Source organism: Pyrgilauda ruficollis, unplaced genomic scaffold (genome assembly GCF_017590135.1).
Source record: "Pyrgilauda ruficollis isolate IOZ18807 unplaced genomic scaffold, ASM1759013v1 scaffold161, whole genome shotgun sequence".
Taxonomy (NCBI): domain Eukaryota; kingdom Metazoa; phylum Chordata; class Aves; order Passeriformes; family Passeridae; genus Pyrgilauda; species Pyrgilauda ruficollis.
In genome coordinates this window covers 1,116,048-1,135,151 of record NW_024514876.1, presented here as the reverse complement: position 1 = coordinate 1,135,151, position 19,104 = coordinate 1,116,048, and positions in this window count along the sequence as shown.

The window sequence follows — 19,104 nt, the reverse complement described above, 5'->3', positions numbered from 1 at the left end:
GGCTCCCTCTCCCCATCCTGTGTGGATTTAGCGTGTGACACAAACACAGGGCTACGTTTATTAAAATATTTGCCCCGTCCTGCACCAGCCTCCAATGACGGACTTATTTACTCTCTTATCCTGGGCTGATTAACGATGGAGTCACAGGATTAGGAAGCAGACACGTTGCTCCGAGGCAGCCGGTCCCTCAGCCCCGTGGGCGCGGGCAGGAGCTGGGCTGGCGCCCTGCGTCACCGGCTGCAATCAGTGACTAATTGCCCTGCCAGGTGTTGAGAGCAGGAACGGAGGGTGGCTCCAAGCAGGGCAGCTCTGCCCTGGGCGAGTTATATAACCCTGGAGAAGCTCCATATCTTGCTAGAGAGACGCCCGGAACACCCCGAGCTCATCAAGTGCAGGGAATTAGAAGGAAAACATCGTTGCTGTCTGCTGCTGCTGTCAGCGCCCGGCCCCGGGCGAGTCACGGCAGGTAAAGCCCTCTCCAGGGCTTCCGAGAGCTGCAGGAGTGAATAAATACCTCAATCCATTCACCTCGCTGTCAGCCCGGCCCCCGCCGTGTCTCCCGAGCCTCTCAGAGCTTTCAGTCACAGGAGTGGGAGCAGGGCTGTGCTGCAGGAAGGGAAGCACCTCCGGAGCCTGAATTAGACAAGCCGAAGGCAGCTCTGAATGGTTGCTAATTATTCCTAGAGGTGGGAACCTCTGGGAATTTGGGGCTGTGCTGCTGGAGCCAGGTCTGCCCCAGCTCCCAGAGGGGATGGGCTGAGTCTGGGGCTGGTTATCCCAGCTGGGAAGGGATCTGCCCCACCTGGGGGGCTGCAGGTAGGGGCGTCCCTCCTCTGACTGCAGCAGTGCCACAGCCCAGGTGCCCTCCCTGCTGGCTGTGCCATGGCCAGCACCAGCACCTGCCTCTTCCTTGGCATTTCCAGACCCCATTCCCAGGGCACAGTGGAAGCAGCAGCAGGCTGGGACCCAGCCCCACTTCCCCCTTTCCTGGCTGGCCATGCCAGGGCTCTGCCCACAAAATTTGTGTCAGCTCAGGTCGAGTTTCAGCACAGCTCTGCCAGGGGGTGCAGGTCAGAGCCCAGGTCAGCAGATGCCCACCTTGGGAAACCACCCAAGGCCTCCTGCCACGGGGCACCGTGTGCCAGCTCTGCGTGAGAAGTGCAGCGTGGTACGAGGCTCGGAGGGAGCGTTTGTTAAATATAAAAAGAAGAGTCATTCCAGGTCAAAAACACAAGCGAGATGGAGTGAAAATTGGATTCTCCCCTGGGGAGAAGAACTGCCTGGCTCCAGTCAGCATCCACAAGACAAGGCTGGTTTTAATTTAAGTAGGTACAGAAATAACGTGCAGGATGCATGAACCAGGGCTGTCGGGGCCTCCAGGAGCATGCACGCAACAGCTTCCCTCCTTTCTTGTACTCCTGCCCTGAGTTTTTGATCTTCCTCAAGTGTGATGCTGCCAGAATTAGCCTCCAAACCTCATTTCTCCTCCCTTCCCTTCTCTGGGTTGAAGTGAGAGGTCTCCCAAGCTCCTCAGAGGAATTTTGAGCCTCTCGTGCTTGGAGAAGCAAAGGAGAAAGAAGGGCTGAGGTGAAGGAAGGGAACCACAGGATGGCTGCTGGCCACCAGCATGGCACGGGCAAATGCTGCCCACAGAGATCAGGACATCCCCAGAGCCACAGGGAATGGCACACCCCATGTACAGGCCCAGCAAGGGCTGGGCAGGGTCTGGCTGTGCCCCCTGGGCAGGGAAGAGAGGCCAGGCATGGGCACAGGTGGGAGCCTGTACCACAGCGTGCCATGAGCCATGCCCTGGGCTCTGGGGCAGAACCAGGGCAGCCCTGGCAGAGGGAAGCCCAGCTCTGCAGCCATGCCCAGCCAGGCTGGTCCAGCCAGGCCTGGGAGAGGCAACTGGCTGTGTGGAAATGCCAGGCAAGGAGCTCTGTTGTCTCAGCTAACTCCAGGCTAGCACAGAAAGATGGAAATAAGCTGGCACAAACACAACCAGACTGGAAATGGCAGAGTTCCTGCTACTGGAAGCAGACTGTGGAACACAACTCCCTCTAAGCTGAAGGGGACAAGTCACAGATTTCACATGCAGATGGACACTCTTAAAAATGTCCTCAGTGAGGGACCTGCTGTAGCAGAGACCCAGGCTGTGGGGTCAGCCCAGTGACCCCAGCTCTGCTCCAGCCCAGCTTGGCAGGCACAGGAGCCGGGCTGGGGGTGTCAGACCGGGGCTGGGGCACCCCCGTGGGGCAGGAGGTGGGGTGCAGCCTTCGGAGGGCTGCAGGGCTCTCCTGGGCGCGGCTGCCAGGAGCCGGGTGCCCCGGGGCCAGGGCTGTGCCTGGCACACCCCGATAACCGCCCGCCCTTCCCAAAGCCGCCGGGCACGGCTCGGCCCCGCGACGCCGCACCGAGGATGCACACCGAGCAAAGTCCCTCCTGCTTCGTCTTCCAGAGCTCGGTGGGACCCCCCCAGCCCCTCGCTGGCTCTGCCCTGGCACCAGGCGGGGCACGGAAAGGGCAGAGCTGCCCCGCAGCATCGCCGGCAGCTGCACGCTGGGTGTCCCAGCGCGGTTATTTGGAGCTCAGACATCCGAGCCAGGACACGGCCTCGCCCCCTGTCTGTGCAGACCCCAAAACAGCTCAGGCAGCTGCCAAGGCTGGTTGTTTTTCCTTGCAACGTGAGCCCTGGGAGCCTCCCGATGACAAGGCTGTTACACATCCCCTCGCCAGGAAGGGCAGAGGGAACTGCTGGGACACCCAGGATTTCCAGAGCTCATCACACACGGTTTAATCGCTGCGGGCCACTTGCCCGGATTAGAGGGGCGTGCTGAGGGGACTGAGGGAGAAAGTTCCCATGGTTATGCTGTGTTTTCCCTGCAGAGCAGGGAGAGCCACGGTATCACATGGCAGATATTAATACAGCCCGGCTCCGGGGGGTTCCAGCACCTGGTGCTGCCCTCCCACGCCGGGGGAGAAGGGGAGTCTGTCAGAGCCTCCTCCCTCGCTCGGACACGAGCGATTAGGAACCTCAGCAGCGAGAAAAAGAAGCGTTTATGAAATCCCAGACAGCATCTTGGTATCTGCCCAGCGCCCGGAGCCGCAGGATGGGGCAGCAGCCGCATGAGCGGTGCCAGAGCGGGATGTTTTTGTGGGGCAACGAGAAACCCTCCAGTGCAACCCGAGAGCATCCCCAGCAGGAGCCACCCACCCCCGGTGACCCCCCCTCCCAAAGCGCTGCTTGTTTAGCAACACTTCAGGCTTCTGGAAGGGTCTCCAGGCTTTTGGAGGAGGCGGGTTGTTAGGAATGTTGAAATCGCTGCTCCAGCAGCTCCCCCTCCCACTGCATTACAGCCTTTTCCTCTCCCGGGACAGCTCTTCCCCCTCTGGCAAGAGCTTCTCTGGGTACAAGAGCAGCACAGAGCCTGGTCCTCGTTTCCAAGAGAGGTCCCAGCACGGCAGGAGAAGTTTCCCCTCCCCTCTTTGTGGGTGAGCAGTTGACATGGGAGGCTCAGGGACAACAGCGGCTTTAGAACAGGGTGTCTGTCTAAAAATAGGCTAAATTAGCAGATCCTAAGAATGCTTGAGATGAGTTACAGGAACAGACACTAACAAGCTCCTCGGAGCACATGCCAGGATGTTTCTTCTCTGAGACCATGGGAACATCTCCCTCCAGCCCTTGTGGGACTCACCAGGCAGCACCAGAGGACTCTGCCGTATCAGAGGCTGTTTCCCTGCATTTCAGGGGTGCCAAGGGGAGGGAGAGGGTGGCAGCTGCTGCACGGGGGGGCTCTGCACACTACAGGTGTTTCAGAAGGGCCCTGAAATCTGTGCTGGCCTGGGCACATCCCCTGCAGTGCACGGTGCTGCAGCCAGGCCTGCAAACCTCATGAGGCACCAGAACATGATTCAGGCTCTTCCCTTGGGTCCAAGAACTACAGGTGGGACTAGATTAATTTCCTCCCCTCCCCAGACTTCATTTTCTTCCCAATACATCTACCTACACCAGCAGCAGATCCAAGCACTCCCACCTGCAGCGCTGGCTGCACAGCTTCTGATAATCCCTGTCCTCTGACACAAGCATGGAGGCCCAGAACTTGGTTTTGGTTTCACAGCACAGGGTTACTGACCCCATTCCCTGTACTCTGACCTTCCTGGCTGGCTGTGGCTTGAAAAGGTTCAGTGGTACCACAACACCCTGAGTAACTCAGAGCCCCACACAAACCTCTGCTCCCACATGGCACTTTTATTGCCTTGAACTCTCCACAATTCCCACACCACAGCCTCCCACGGGGAGGAAGGAGACACTGGAGCACACAATCCCAGCCACTTCACCTCAGCTGAGCTCACTTGAGGCAGTGGAGGAAACATGCACAGACAACAAACACCACTGGAAATCTTAAATAAGCTTCAGAAGGGTAAGAAAGGTAATTGCTCATGTCATAAACCCCATGGACTGCTGAGAAAACCTCAGAACCTCAGCTAGAGCAATATGCATAACTCCACACCACTGCTCCCAGCACTATCCAGCAGCCTTCCCCACCCTGGATCACCACTGCCCAGTTTCTGCCCCCTGGCAGCACTGCTGGGGCAGGAACAACCACATCTTGGCTTATCAGACCCCTGAGGCAAGGAGGAGGAGGATCCCTGAGGATTCCTCCCAAGGCAGGAGATTAACCCCCAGCTAAATGCAAAGCAGCAGCAAGAGGAGCGATGGAAGGGAAGAACCGACACGAGCTGCACGCAGCCTTAGCACGAGAACTGAAAGGAAAAAAAGGGACTTGGAAGAGGCAGGGCAGAGGCAGAGCTGGCCCTGGGAATCAGCACTGGGGGTACCTGGGCTGCAGCGGCTCGTCCCCACTCCCGCGCGGCTCCGCTGCAGCACCTCCGGCACCTGGAGCTCATAAAGCACGAGGGTGGGTCCGTGCGGGGACCGGCTCCCCGGGGAGCTGGGATTTAACGGGAGCCCGGTCCCTCCCACCTGGGCCGAGCCTCGCCGCCCCTCCGTGCCCCGCAGGTGTGGTGCGAGAGGGAAGAGCCAGACGCGGGGTTTGGGGTTTTTGGGGTGGCAGCCGGGGCAGAGCGGGGCTGGCGAGGGGCGAGGCTGCCCCGGGGCACCCGGCACGGGCAGGGAGCTGCCGGCCAGCACGGCTTGAAGCTGGAGCAGAGCAAGGTAAACCCCTGGGGCAGGTGAGGAGTCGGTGCTACAGCTGCCAAGGACAAGCTGCCCCTGCATCCCCCAGCCCTCAGCCTGGCGGTGTTGGTGGGGACAGTGCTTCAGCCTGTCCCAGTCTTGGCTGTCAGCTGTGACAATAAATGAAGAGGGAACAACAAGCACAGACTCCTTTCCAGCTGGAACATTGGAGCTGAGTTCCTCCTGCTTCTTTCCAGGGGTACCAGGCAGCACGGACACATTTGTGGGAGGAGCAGCAGACTTGGGGACTGCCTGTCCTGGGTCACTGCCTCGTGGCAAAGGTGCTGCCTTGAGGAGGGAGATTGGTTCAAAGGGAAAGACATTATCAGTCTGGTTAAAGGGCGTCTGTCGCCATCCAAGGGTCTGCCACGCCGTCACCACTGCGCTGTTATCCCTGCTATATTACAGGGAGAGGATTGAAAAGCATATTGAAAGGTAACCAAGTCTCAGACCTGTGTTTGCAGTGTCCAGCCCAGAGCAGACAGGCCTGACTGCTGCACTCAGCATTCCCACACTGGGAACAGGGGATAATAAATAACCCCCAAGCATCCTTCTGGATTGCTGTACATTCTGGCTCAAGGGTTTCTTCCAGTGTCAGTGGGCACAGAGCCGTGGAGCAACCTTTAAAACCATGTCTCTGAAATATCCTTTTTCAAGGAAACTGCCTATTCTGCTGCCCATAAATGCCTTGGGCTCGCTGCAGTGTTGCCACACTGTGAAAGGACACTTTGAAACGTCTGATTTTATCAGGAAATAGGCCATATAAACTCCCTGCCTTAAATTCCTTCATCTCACTTTACAATCTTTCCAACCTTTCATTTATTACCAGCTATTGTTTTTTCCTGTCCTTACATCCCTGGGCAAACAGTTTGACACGGCCAGCACAGCCTCTTCCCATCCGTGATGGCTCTGGGATTGCAGTGCGAGTGATTTCCTGGAAGCCTTCCTCTTCCTGGCTGGTAAAGTTCACCTGGATGACATCCTTGACAGATGGAATTTCTAACCTGAGGAGGTTCAGTATCACACACACATCAGCCTGACTCCAGCTGGAGGGGGCCAAAGGGGAGGAACGTGGGGTTGGGTCCCTCAAGCTGAGCTTTTTCTCTGTCCTGGGGTGCTCGGGTGGTTATAAAGGACAGGGAAGCACCAAGGCTGGGGAAAGGGGAAGGTTTTGGCAGCAGAACAAGGTGACTCCATGCTCTGGTCCCAGGTCTGAGCACCCACAGGTTTTGACTCTGTTCACAGCCCTGGGAAGCTCAGAAGGATAAAATGTGCTCAGGGCTAGGCACCTTCTTTGGAGAGATCAGCCCAAAATGCCTCTGTGCTGTGCCACCCCAGTGCCCAGCTGCAGCCAGCACCTGGCTCACTGAGGGGGGACTGGATGGGACCCACCTGAGCCAGAGTGGCCTCCCCACAGGAAGGCACTGTCACCTCCACTGTCACCTTCCAGTGACATCCCCTGCTGACATCAACATGCTCAGCATCCCAGAAATCAGTGCAAAGCTGTTTGCTGCGTGTTCACATCCAGGGCTGGCCCCAGGCTGAAGAGGCCTCTGTGTCCTGGAGTGATGCAATTCTCTGTCCAGGCAGAGGGATGTTGCTGCTATTGGCACTTAGGAAGCCAAATTGCAATTCTTGTTTTGCCCTAACGTTGCTTTTCTGTCTTTTCTCTCTGCTTTTCTGTCTGTGTTGTGCAAGGCATGAGGAGATGGCCTGGGGGAGCAGCTGCTGTAGAAAATGGTTTGTTTGCAGCAGGGCTGTCAAACTCCTCCCCAGTGCTGAAGCAAATGCAGAGATGTCACAAGACCCCTCAGAAAAAAAATAATTTACCTCTGGCTTTGACGTTGCTGGTTCTGCAGTGAGGCCAAGGAGTTCAGTGGCTCTTTGGCCAGGCTGTTACATTTTCTTGGTGCTCTCTGTACCCACAGAAGATCAGCAGGGAAAAATTAATGGGGTGCAGGATGGGCTCTCCACGCAGCAGGGTGATCTGCCCTGCCCCTGAATCTGTGTCACAAAGGTGTAAAAATATTACATCACGGCTCTGTTACCCCAATTAGAATCCAGCTTACACTGAATTTACTGCAGAGGTTTTGGGTTGAAGCAGCAATGCCTGTGAGAAGCACATGCCAGCCAGTTCAGCTGTGCAGGAGAACTTCCCCTGCAGTGAAAATCCCACCAAGAACAAACCTCTGCCTCATCCTGGATTTTCCCACCCTGAAAGCCCTAAACTTTATTAATACATCCCTAAACTTTATTAATACACCCCTAAACTTTATTAATGCTGATATAGGTGTGAAAATGGGCAAGACCATGGTGGCATGGATGGGATGGGGTGGTCAGCAGCAAGTTAATGCCACTTTTCTGTTCCCAGGAGCAGAGGGAAATGGGGAGGAGCGAGAGAGTGACAGGGGACAGCACTCTGCCCACAGCTGGAGATGGCCAAGGAAAACTGGAGCAGCCACAGGATAGGCTGGGGGAAGAACAAGAGAGGCAGAGAGCCACAGAGTCCCTCCTGCAGGGCTGCAAATGTGTGGCTCCTTGTTTCTGGGATTTGAGCAAAATAAACGCCCAGACACCAACGAGGGACCCAACATAAAAGAACATTTTCAGGAGAACAAATATTGCTCATGAATAAGAGTTGGGAGTGCTTCCCTGGAATGCACCTGTGCAAACGAGGAGAAAAGGATGAAACATCCCTCTCTTTGTCACCTCTTCTTGGAACCGAGGGTTTGGTCCCTGTGTGAGGGGAGGGGGTCCATGGAGCTCCCGGGGCTGCAGGATGGGCGTGGGCAAGGTGGGAAGCCTTGGACCTGAAGTGTTGGGGCCATGCAGGAGAGCTGGAATAAGGATTTGTCCTCCAGGGCCTTCTTCAGTGTGGGAACCCCGCTCAGCAGTGTTTGTGGCAGAATTCTCTGCGACCCCTCTGAAGGTGGCTCCTTTCTTCCCTTGGCTAAACCCCACCTGTCTGTGCAGAGCAGATTTCTCCAGGCATGGCCCTACCCAGGACGTGCTCATAAAGGACAAAGTATGAACCTGACAGCTAAAAAAAGAACAAATAAAACTCGTGAATTGGCCCAAGCAGCTGCTCTGCCCTGTGTCCTGAGTTGCCACTGCACCAACTCTCTGGAAAACCTTCCAGAAGTCTGACACAGGTGAAATAAAGTGACACCATGTCCAGCACCCCAGAAGTGTCCTGGGAATTTAACTGAGTAATAAATCTGTGCAGAAAGCAGACTGCTTCTATTTTTCTCCTTCATTCTCTTCTCCCTTCTACAGCCTTCCTCTTTCCTCTGGGACCTTCAAAAAAAAAAAGAAGAAAACATGTTAAGTGCTGCAATACCTGGCTGAAAAAGCCACAAAGGGCTGTGGCATTCTGGGCATTGATGGCACAGCTGGCACAGAGCAGGTCTGGGCAGCTCCCAAGGAACCTCGGAGGGGTTCCTGACCTGCCCTGGACTCCACCAGTGGCACAGGGCAGCAGAGAAAATCCCAAACGACCCCAAGGGTCTCTAACTGGGCCCTGTTGCCGTGTCCAAACACCCCCAGAGATTCCCCCGGCCAAACCAGCCCCTTCCTCTGCTGTGGGAGCTGCTGGGCACCGCGTGGGAGCCCGAAGCTCTCAGCACTGGGGGGGTTTGAGCTCCTCAGCGTTTGGGCACCCCTGGAGAGGCTGTTTCTGGGGCAGGGACAGCCCCTCACACCCCCCCCAGACCCTGTTACCTCGGGGCTCCTGTACCAGCCACGTGTGGCTGCAGGGACCTCGTAGGCAGGTGAGTCACCCTTTTCATGGAATAACAAAACATATTTACTCAGAAGGGTGACGAGGCCCTTCGCTTGCCCTCAGGGGGTGTTAATCAGCCTCCTCTCAGCGAGAAAGGCCCTTTTGTTTTCTAGACCTCGCAGTTACGATTTTCACGGTCTGGAAGTAAAGCTCCAGGGAAGTCACATCATGCTTGGAAGCAGCGGGGCCGGTGGGGAGCAGGGAAGGGACGGGGAAAGCTCCTCGTCTCCGTGCCTTGCGGTGGGGCCGGCGGCCGGGGCTGTGCAGAGGGAATGCGAGAGCAGCAGGGACGTGCCAGAGGCGTGGGCAGGGCTGAGCACGGCTCCAGGTCTGTGCCTGCACACGCCGGGCTCTGCCAGGGGAAAACCACTGACGTCAAGGACACAGGATGGGGCCCCGCTGCTGCCCGGCATGGCACAGCCCCGGGGGCTCCTGCTGCTGCCTCCCACCAGGAGTTACCTGGCTGTGCAGGTGGGGCGCGGAGAAAACCCCTCTTCTGGAGAGTGCTGTGTGACGCCGGCTGTTGAGGATGTGCCAAAAAGCTCATCCTGGCATCCCCGGGCTCCCTGCCCCAAGGATGGTGATGCCCAGCACTGTCGTGAGGAAGTGTCCCCCAGGATGAACACCTTGGATTTCCCTGGGGTGTTTCCCAGAGGTTTGAAGCAAGCAAAGGAGCACAGCACAGCTGTCCACAGCATGCATCTGCAGGTGCATTTTGCTCTCAGAACCTCAAAGAGTTAGGGACTGAGCTCTTCTTTCCTTAGCCACAAGCCCTTTTCCCTGCAGCAGCTTTTGATGGATCATTTCCAGTGAGGAAACCTCACGTGGGGAGTACCTGCCTCCCTATTGCTGTGGGAAGGCAGGAAAAGGCAGCACAGCTTGTCCCACGTGGCATCATCCTCTGTCAGAAGCTGGGACGTCATTGTCCAAAACTTTCCTTAGAAAAATGCTTCCAGGATCCACCCTGGGTCCAGCCATGAGCCATTCCACACTGATGTCATGTTCAGTGAATCACAAAGCCTCTGGCTCCCCACCACAGACGTATTTCAGCCTGTGCCAAGTGACACCATCCCCTTGCAGAGTCACCAGAGTCCCCCTGGAGCCAGCAGAGCCCTGGGGACCCTCAGCTGGGTGGTTTGAGGGGCCTCTGCAAACAGGGGGTTCTCAGGAACCAGAGGATCTCCCCAGTGCCTGCTCCAGGCCCCTCACCAGGGTGTGAGGGGTGTGAGGGCACAGGCCCTGGGGCCATCCAGGTGGGAAGGGTTTCCTGGGGAGCAGCAGCACTCCTGCTGCTGTGGTTGAGCCCCTGGGAGCTGTTTCTTTATCCTCTGGTCTCCAGGCACTGCCTCAGGCTCTGCTCCCAGCCAGGCAGAGCCAGAACACCTCAGACCCCTCCAAAGAGCACGTTAGCCATGGATCAGGGAGCACTTCCACACTCCTGCTGTACGTGACCAGCGACACAGGGCTCTGGAGATGCTGCCTGAAAAAACCCCACACTTGGAGCCCTTCCAGCAACTATCGGCACTAAATCCCAGGGATTTTTGGAGGAGGCTGTCCTGGTCACTCCCAGGCTGAGCTGCTGGGCAGCAGGACTTGCCCAACCCAGTAAGCCAGCAGCAGTTTCATCATTAAATCCATAAGCTGGCTCAGACTCTCTGGCCACTGGCTATCCCAGGGGTGCTGTGTGCTGGGAGAAGCCCCCAGAGCTCCTCAGCAAGAGGGGGCTCTCCTGGAGGAGAAAATCAGGAGGAGAAATCCTGGAGGAGAAAATCAGGAGGAAAAATCCAGGAGGAGAAATCCTGGAGGAGAAAATCAGGAGGAGAAATCCAGGAGGAGAAATCCTGGAGTTGTTTGTGTTTGTGTGTACCCACAGATAACAGAGGCTTCCCCTCTGCAGAGTGAGGTCCTCAGGGGTTTGTTTCCCATCAGTGCAAGGTTGGGCTGTTCCTGCTGCTCCTGCTGCAAAGAAACCTGGCCCTAAGTCCTGCTGGCAGCTGGGCTGACGGTGCAGGTGCACAGGTGGGGATGGGGTGAGATGGAGCCATCACACCTGTTCTTGTTTGCGCTCCAGTGACCTCCCAGCAGAAGCATTTCTGCACACCCTGACAGCACGGCGATGGGAGAGACATTAACCTCTGAACTGCAGCTGCTGACAGCTTCCAAACAAGTAATCCTGGTGAGGTTCTCTTCTCCGGGCTAGGAGAGTTGCTGGAGGTTTCACGGTGGTGGAAGAAGAAAAGGAAATGAAGCTCAGCTCTTCTCACTCTGCCTGGTCTCTCCCTCCCACCTCCGAGCTGCGTTTTTAACTAACACCACCATCCTTTCCTTTTTCAGGAGTGAGACTTCTGCAACCCCAGGGCATGGAACCGTGAAACAGCTTTTGTCTTGGAGCTGGCGTCTCTGTTATCAAGGTGAACTCAAGGAGAACAATTGCTTTCCACACTCACTTTTCCCCTCCACAATCAGCTCTGTTTGCTCTCGCTGCGGTGCCCCACACCAGCACTGATAGGGATTGGCAAATAGGGGAATTGCTCCCATATTTGTTCAACGGAAAAACCGTAAACCCTGCGAGGAGGGAAGGGAGAGGGTTCTGGGCACAGCCAGAATGTTAATTACAGCTCTAGCTGCTAATAGCAGGGGTGAGGAGGAACGAGCAGGGACGGCAGGAAGGGGAAAGGTAGAGCCAAGGTGTGCTGAGGGCCCCCGGATGGGTGCAGCAACAAAGGGCTGGAGAAGAATAGGCTGATTATTCTGGGTTTACTGGGATAAAGTGGGCAAGGATGGTGAGGATCATTCAGTGCTGGAGGGCTGCCAGGGGCTGTGAGTGGGACAGGGAAGTGCAGCTCCCTCCCTGCAGCTCTGCAGGGACAGGCACATGCACGTTTCCATCTCACAATGGCTCAGCCCCACTGAAATCCCCAGCAGCCTTTGAGGGACTGAGGATCAAACACTCTCCCAGCAGCTGTTCCCAGATTTTTCCTGGGAGAAGAGCTTGGGACAAGCTCTCAGGATCCGTTTTCCCCGCTGAATCCCACACTGGCCGTGCACAAAGTGCTCCAGTGCTTCCTGGGAAGCGACATCTTCCCCAGATCCCTGCGGCCCGGGCGTCACACCAGGTGTGACCGCAGCCCAGGGGAGTGGGCTGCGCGTTCCAGGGGACCCCAAGCAATGGGAGCACGCTCGGTGGCTGCAGGCGGTGCCAAGGGCTGACTCACAGCTGCTGACACTTGTCACGCTGGAAGCATTTTGGTATTTATGGAGGCTGTTTCCAGCCGCAGTGCGGGCACAGCGGGGCCAAAGGCTCCCTCAGCCCAGCCCCGGCTGCTGCCAGGCTGCGGGATGGGAAGGGCACTGGATCCCCCCTCGGCCTCAGGCCAGGCCAGTGGAGAGGCAGCTTTGTCCTGGCCAAAGCTCTCCTGTGAGTCCATCCATTGCTGTCCCACACGGTCCTGAGCTCTTCCTTTGCAGCCTTTGCCCTTTGCCCAGGGATGCAAAGGGCTCTCTGAGTGGGATGGTAAGGCCATGGCATGGGAAAAATCTGGGAAAGCTGCTGGGAGAGTGTTTGATCCTCAGTCCCTCAAAGGTTGCTGCAGATTTCAGTGGGGCTGAGCCATTGTGAGATGGAAACGTGCATGTGCCTGTCCCTGCAGAGCTGCAGGGAGGGAGCTGCACTTCCCTGTCCCACTCACAGCCCCTGGCAGCCCTCCAGCACTGAGCGATCCTCACCTATCTCACCATCCTTACCCACTTTATCCACAACAATAATAACAACAACCCCTAAAAACCTGATAGCAGGGACAGCTCACAGCAAAGAACCGGCGCCCTGAAACCCCTCCAGGGGACAAAAAAAGAGGTGCCTCTTTACCACAACATTGCTTTGGGGGACCCATTGCTTCTTCTCTTTGCAGCCCTTGCCCTGCTATTGTCCGAGCCTGCAGGAAAAGGAAGGAGCGGAGCCTCCCGCGGTTCCTTCCTGCTCCGGCAGCCCCCGGGACCACCACGACGCCAACTTTCACAGGACCACACTCCCTGCCCGGCAAAGGAGAGGAAGCTGCTAATGGACGCTAATGGAGCTGCGAGGATGCTCCCGGGAGGCAGAAGGGCTCGCTGGCACTTCCACGGTTGCTCTGGCATCCCTCGGGGTTACAGCTTCCACAGATTAGGGCACAGGAGGATTTGCAGCTCCAGGCAAACCACGGAGGCAGGTGGGTTGGGAAATCTGAGGTCGGTGCCACTGCTGCAGAGGATTTTGGGGATTTCACCTCTGCCTCAGCAGCATCCCATTTCCGCCAGGTAACGCCGGCATTCTCCTCCGAGGAGCTCTGAGGTGAAGGAAATACTGCCGGGGCTGGATCCTGAGCACAGGGATGAGCCTGACCCAGTGCCAGGAGGGGCACACCAGCCTCTTTCATTTTTATTTTTGCCATTAGGAGCTTTCAGGACTTTTCTCACGAAAAAAAACGCGCCGTGGGAAAACAGAACAAACCAAAAAAGAATTTACAAGAACAAGACGGTTTTGCCCCTGGTTTTTGTTGCTTTCCTGAGTGTTTGTGGGTTAGCACTTGTGCTCCCTCTGCCTCTCCCGGGGGATCACCCGCGGTGTCAGGGCACGGGGAAGGGATCAGCTCCCAGACTCTCCCGCTGCAATGCCCTTCCCCTGCTCCGCGGGTCATGCTCTATTTATCGGCTCATTTCCATACCCGAGTGCTGCAGTGCTGCTTCCTCCAGCCCTGCGAATTCCAGTGCCACGGGCTCTGCCAGCAAATCGGGACCGGGAACGAGCTCGTGACATTGGGAGCAGCTGCCCAGCTCTGCTCACAGCCCGAGCATCACCTTGGGCTCGCTTCTCTCCCTCTGTGCCACACAGTGGGAGCTTGGCTCCCATCTCCAAAGGGCCCTGAGACCCTCAGGAGGTGCCAGAGTGATAAAAAGTGTGACTCTCCTGCCTGGTTTCCAGCTGGGCTTTGCCACTGTGTTGTTCAAGGTTTGGAGGAATGGGAATTGTGCTGGGTGGCTCTGACAGGGACACTGGGATTCACCTGGTGGGAGGCTGTGCTGGAAGGAGAAGATGCCAGCTGCAGCCAGGAATGGTTTTTGTGGATTTCCTGGGCATCACCTGCTCCCTGTGGCAGTGATGAGAAGGGAAGTGGGAACAGCATCTGCTTGAGAGGCACGAGCACATCTGAGCACCAAACGGAGCTTTTAGACCCTTAATGAAAACACTGAAGGGCACCAGCTGCTCCCCTTGACTGACACAGCACACAGCTCTGAGAGATTCAGAAACTTTCCTGGGAGATGATGCAGGGCAGAAAAAACACACAAGGTTAATTGAGTCTCCATCCTGGTGGCATCTGCAGCTCCTGCATCCTGCTGCAGTTCCACTCCTGCAGTACTGCCCCACAGTGACAGCCGTGTTCATAAAATCACAGCTGGAATCACACTCATGGAATAGTCTGGACTGCAAGGAACCTCAACACCCATCCTGTCCATGGGCAGGGACTCCTTCCACCATCCCAGGGTGCTCCAAGCCCTGTCCAACCTGGCCTTGGGCACCTCCAGGGATGGGGCAGCCACAGCAGCTCTGGGCACCTGTGCCAGGGATGGCTCTGCTGGTGGCTCGGGGGGGAGGTCCGGTGGGCCCGGTTCTCCCGGTGGTTGTATTGGCTCAGGGGGATCTCCGGTTCTCCCGGTGGATCCGGTGGCTGTGGTGGCTCGGGGGGTCTCCAGTGGGCCCGGTTCTCCCGGTGGGTCTGGTGGCTCTATTGGCTCAGGGGGGGTCTCCGGTGGATCTGGGTCTCCCGGTGGATCCGGTGCCTCAGGGGGGTCTCCACTGGGTCCGGTTCTCCCGGTGGATGCGGTGGCTCGGGGGTCTCCGGCTCTCCCGGTGCATCCAGTGGCTGTGGTGGCTCGGGGGGGGTCTCCGCTGGGTCCGGTTCTCCCAGTGGATCTGGTGACCAGGAGGGAGGGAAAGGGGCCAGGTGAGGACAGGAGAGCGCGGGGGGAACGGCTGGGGACAGCTGGGGACAGGCGAGGACACGTGGGGACAGTTGGGGACAGCTGGGGACAGTTGGGGACAGTTGGGGACAGGTGAGGGCAGGTGGGGACAGGTGAGGGCAGGTGGGGACAGCTGGGGACAGGTGAGAGAGGGAAGGACAGGTGGGGACGGGAGGGGCAGATGGGGACAGGTGAGCAGGGGGGGTGGCAGGAGGGGATAGGTGAGCACAGCAGGGAGGCAGGTGAGGGTTCCCGTGCTGTGCCGTGCAGGGGAGACACACGGACACATTCCGGGGGAAAAAAAAAAAAAAAAACAACGAAATGTTTTGTAAGGGGGTGTGGGAACTTTTCCTTGAAAACAGATTTGCTGTCACCGAGTGTTTATTTCCATAAGCTCTGAAGGGGTGGGCTCTGGGCTCTGGCCCCCGCAGATAAAAGCCGGTGGCATAGGTGGGGCGAGCGGGGTTGTTTTTGTTCCTTTGTCTTGTGCAGAAGCCACAAAAAAGGGCTTTTTTTTTTTTTTTTTTTTTTTTTTTTTTTTTTTTTTTTTTTTTGCTATGCAAACAAGGGGGAAAAGGCAAAACGCGGGTGGATAAACGTGTGCGGAGCCAGGGAGGTTTCAGTTTGCAGGGAGTGGGTTTGGGGGGAAATGGGGGGTTCAGTTGTTCCTCACACATGCAGGAGGGGCACAGAGGGACTGGGAGAGTGTCTGAGGGGTTTGGGCACCCCTTGGAAACTGAGCCTGAGATTGGCATGTTTCTGCATTAAAAACTGTTAATTTTCATGTGCATCTTTGCTGACAAAGACAGAATCAGGGAATATCCTGAGCTGGAAGGGACCCTCAAGGATCATCCACTCCAGATCTTGTCCCAGCACAGGACACCCCAACAATCCCACCCTGTGCTGAGAGGGTTCTACAAACACTCCTGGAGCTGTGCCAGCCTTGGGGCTGTGACCATGCCCTGGGGAGTCTGTTCAGTGCCTGAGCACCCTCTGGGATAAGAACCTTTCCCAAAATCCAACCTAAACCACCCCGGCACAGCTCCAGCTGTTCCCTCTGGTCACCAGAGCAGAGATCAGAGCTGCCCACCAGGAGGATGCTGAAGAGCCCAGTGCCCTCAGCTTCCCTTCCCTTCCCTTCCCTTCCCTTCCCTTCCCTTCCCTTCCCTTCCCTTCCCTTCATCCTCACAGCCCCCTTGGATGCTCTCAAATAACTCGAGATCTTTATTTTTCACCCAGGAATGACTCCAGGACAGTTTGTGTGCACGGTGGGGTTTTAGGGTGGCAGAACCTCCCAGCAGAGGGAGAGTTGCTGTCAGAGTTTCTGTCCCAGCCTCTGCCAGCTGTAGCTTCACCTCGGTGCAAAATTCACACTTCTTCAACGTTCCTTGTCACCTGAATAACGGTGAGAAGCCTTCGAGCCACTGATGGCAGAGGTGACAGTGTTTTTTCTCAGTTCAGCTGCAAACTCAGAAGCTGAAGCCACCAGTTCTGTGTGGTGAGACACTGAAAAGCACAACGAGGCCTCGTGGGGAGGAGGGTGTCTGGGTAAAGCTTGCTGGAAAAAAGCATCTTCTGCTGCCTGACAAATCCCATTTTCCAGGCTGGGATTTTTCCAGAGCAGCTGCACTGGAGTTTCCCCACAGGGTCCCACGTGGTAGGAGGTGGCTGGAAAAGGCCATTTATGCTTTTCAGGGCTGTCTAGGAAATTTGGGTACAAAGCCAGCGGAAGGTGAGCTGTGGGAGATGTCATTTTTTGGGAGGATGTGGGAAACAGGACGGAGTTCAGCACTGAGAATGGATTATTGAAGTCCCATGGAAGAGGCATGGGCTGATCCAGAGGGAGAAGTCCAGAGAATCAAAGCCATTTAAAATCACTTCCAACAGATTTAAATGAAACCAAAGGAGAGCAACTCCGCTTTTTAGCCTGATTGCTGGGAGGGATTCCATGTGATATCAGTGACACAATCTGATCCCACTCCTTTACATCGGGGTAAGTTTTCCCGAGTTTTTCAGGAGTCCTGGCTCGGAGGGCAGGTGTGTGTGGATCACTTCCCAGCCGTTCCCACATGGTGTCAGCAGCTCTCCAGGAGAGCTCCTGGTCCCTGTGGGGAGTTCAGGGGTTTGGAGCCCTCTCCAGGGACAGGGAACCCGTGACCCAAGGCAAGAGGAGAGTGGCTCTGGGGGAAGGACGTGGAGGAGACCACGTCCCTGCTGTCCCCTGTCCCAGCTTTCTGTCCCTGCTGGCTCCCAGGATGGCTGCAGCCACAGGGGGATGGTGACCATGGACTCATCCTGGACGTGCTGTGGGTCACTCACAGCCTGCCTGGGCTGTCCTGTCATTCCTGAGGTTGTCACTCAGGCCCTGAGGAGGTCAGCAGTGCTTTGGGAGGTTCTTTCTGTGCTGGGCTTTTCCTATAATCTCTGGTTTTTTTTTGTTTCAGATGTCAGGGAGAAGACAGAAGCATTTCCATCCCATGGTGTGTTTCAGGCCGTGTGCCATGACCTCCCCCATGGCTGCAGGAGGAAATTCCCTGGGTGGGAAGGCTCTTTCTGCACTGGTGATTGTAGAGGGGGCTCCTTTCCCTGCTGGAGCTCATCCTTGCTGGGGGTGGGACTTGTGCCTGGAGTCCCCTGGGAGGAGCAGCTTTTGTCTCACTAGAGCATCACCTCCATGCCCTGGCCTGGGCAGCTGGGACAGGACCTGTGGCACTGTGGGACTGCTCCTGATGCCTCAGGTTTTAGTTTTTATGTTTTTCAGGTTCTGTGCTGCTTTAGTGTGTGGGTCTGGGCTTCATATTATGGGATGGTGAGCTCTGTTCACAGAGCAGGGAGACAGAACAATTCCTTCTCCAGCTGGGGACCAAGTGATCCAAATCTCAGGCCCAAGAGCCTGAGACAACGTGGGCTGAAGAGAGAAAAACAAGAAGGATGGGACTGCATGGAGCTGTAATTGGATAATTGACTCCACTATGCAAATGGAGCAGAATTATAAAAGTGAGAGACCCCGTGACCAGTGGGGCATTTTGTGACCATTTTGGCTCATTTTGGGTTCATTTTGTGACCATTTTGGCTTCACCTGGGGTGCAGCCCTGGCTGGGCTCTTGTGCTGCCCAAGGTGGATCTGTTGAGGCCTCCCAATAAATCCCTGCTTCATTCTTTAGCTCTGTCCAGTCTCTGTTCCAGGTCAGCCTTCCCAAGGCATCACTCCCCATCCTGAGGTCCTTCCAACCCGAACCACTCCGTGATTCCATGATGACCTTCCCCGGTCCAGCAGCCACAGCCTGGGCAGTGCCTGGACCAGGCAGCCCAGAGGAGGAGGCAGGAGGCTCTGGCAGCTTTTCAGGGCTTGTTTGTGCTGTTGGGGAGACCTTTTCTGTCCGTTGTTCTGTGCAGCTCCAAAACAGCCTCCGGCTGCCGGGGCTGCGCAGGCAGCGCCGGCGCGGGAGGGGAGGGCGTGGGGGCCTGCCAGGAGCTGCTGGCAACACAGCTGGATGAGTCTTGTGCAGATCTGGTGCCTTTCCAGGTCTGCGAGCCTCCAGAGCCTGGTGGAAGCCACGTCTGCGGGGGCCCAGCTCTGCTGTGCTCCCCTCTGCACACAGTCCAGGGGTGACGTTTGAGCAGGAGCTTTGTCCCCAGCTGTGTCCCCCTGGCGAGGCAGAACCAGGAGCTGCAAAAGTGTGAAACTCTTCAAAGGGACTCATGCAACACAGCCCAGGAGCTGAGCCTGGGTTAGTCATCCATCAAGGGCTTTGTTTTTTTCCTCTCCCACTCCCCGCCCTGGCACGGGGGTTGAAGCTCTTTCTGGCTGCTTGGTGTGGCCAAAACTTAGAAGAAACACGTTATCTCCCAGGGAATCAGTCAACTCTGCCCTGAAAACAGGAGTTTCTCTCTGTGCAGCCCCAAGAGCTGGGTTTTGCCCCAGTGGGGTTGGATTCTGCTGAAACCAGGGCTGCTGGGACACGTGTGTGTGCTCACTGAGCTCCACGTGGAGCTGGGACGTTCCCTGAGAGGAGACAAAGCCGTGGGTAAAACCTGCAGGGCCCAGGAACTGCAGCTGCTGAGAGAATTTCTGATTTTGGTATACAGCAGCACACACAGGCTCCAAATCCTGGAAGGCCTTTTTGTCTAT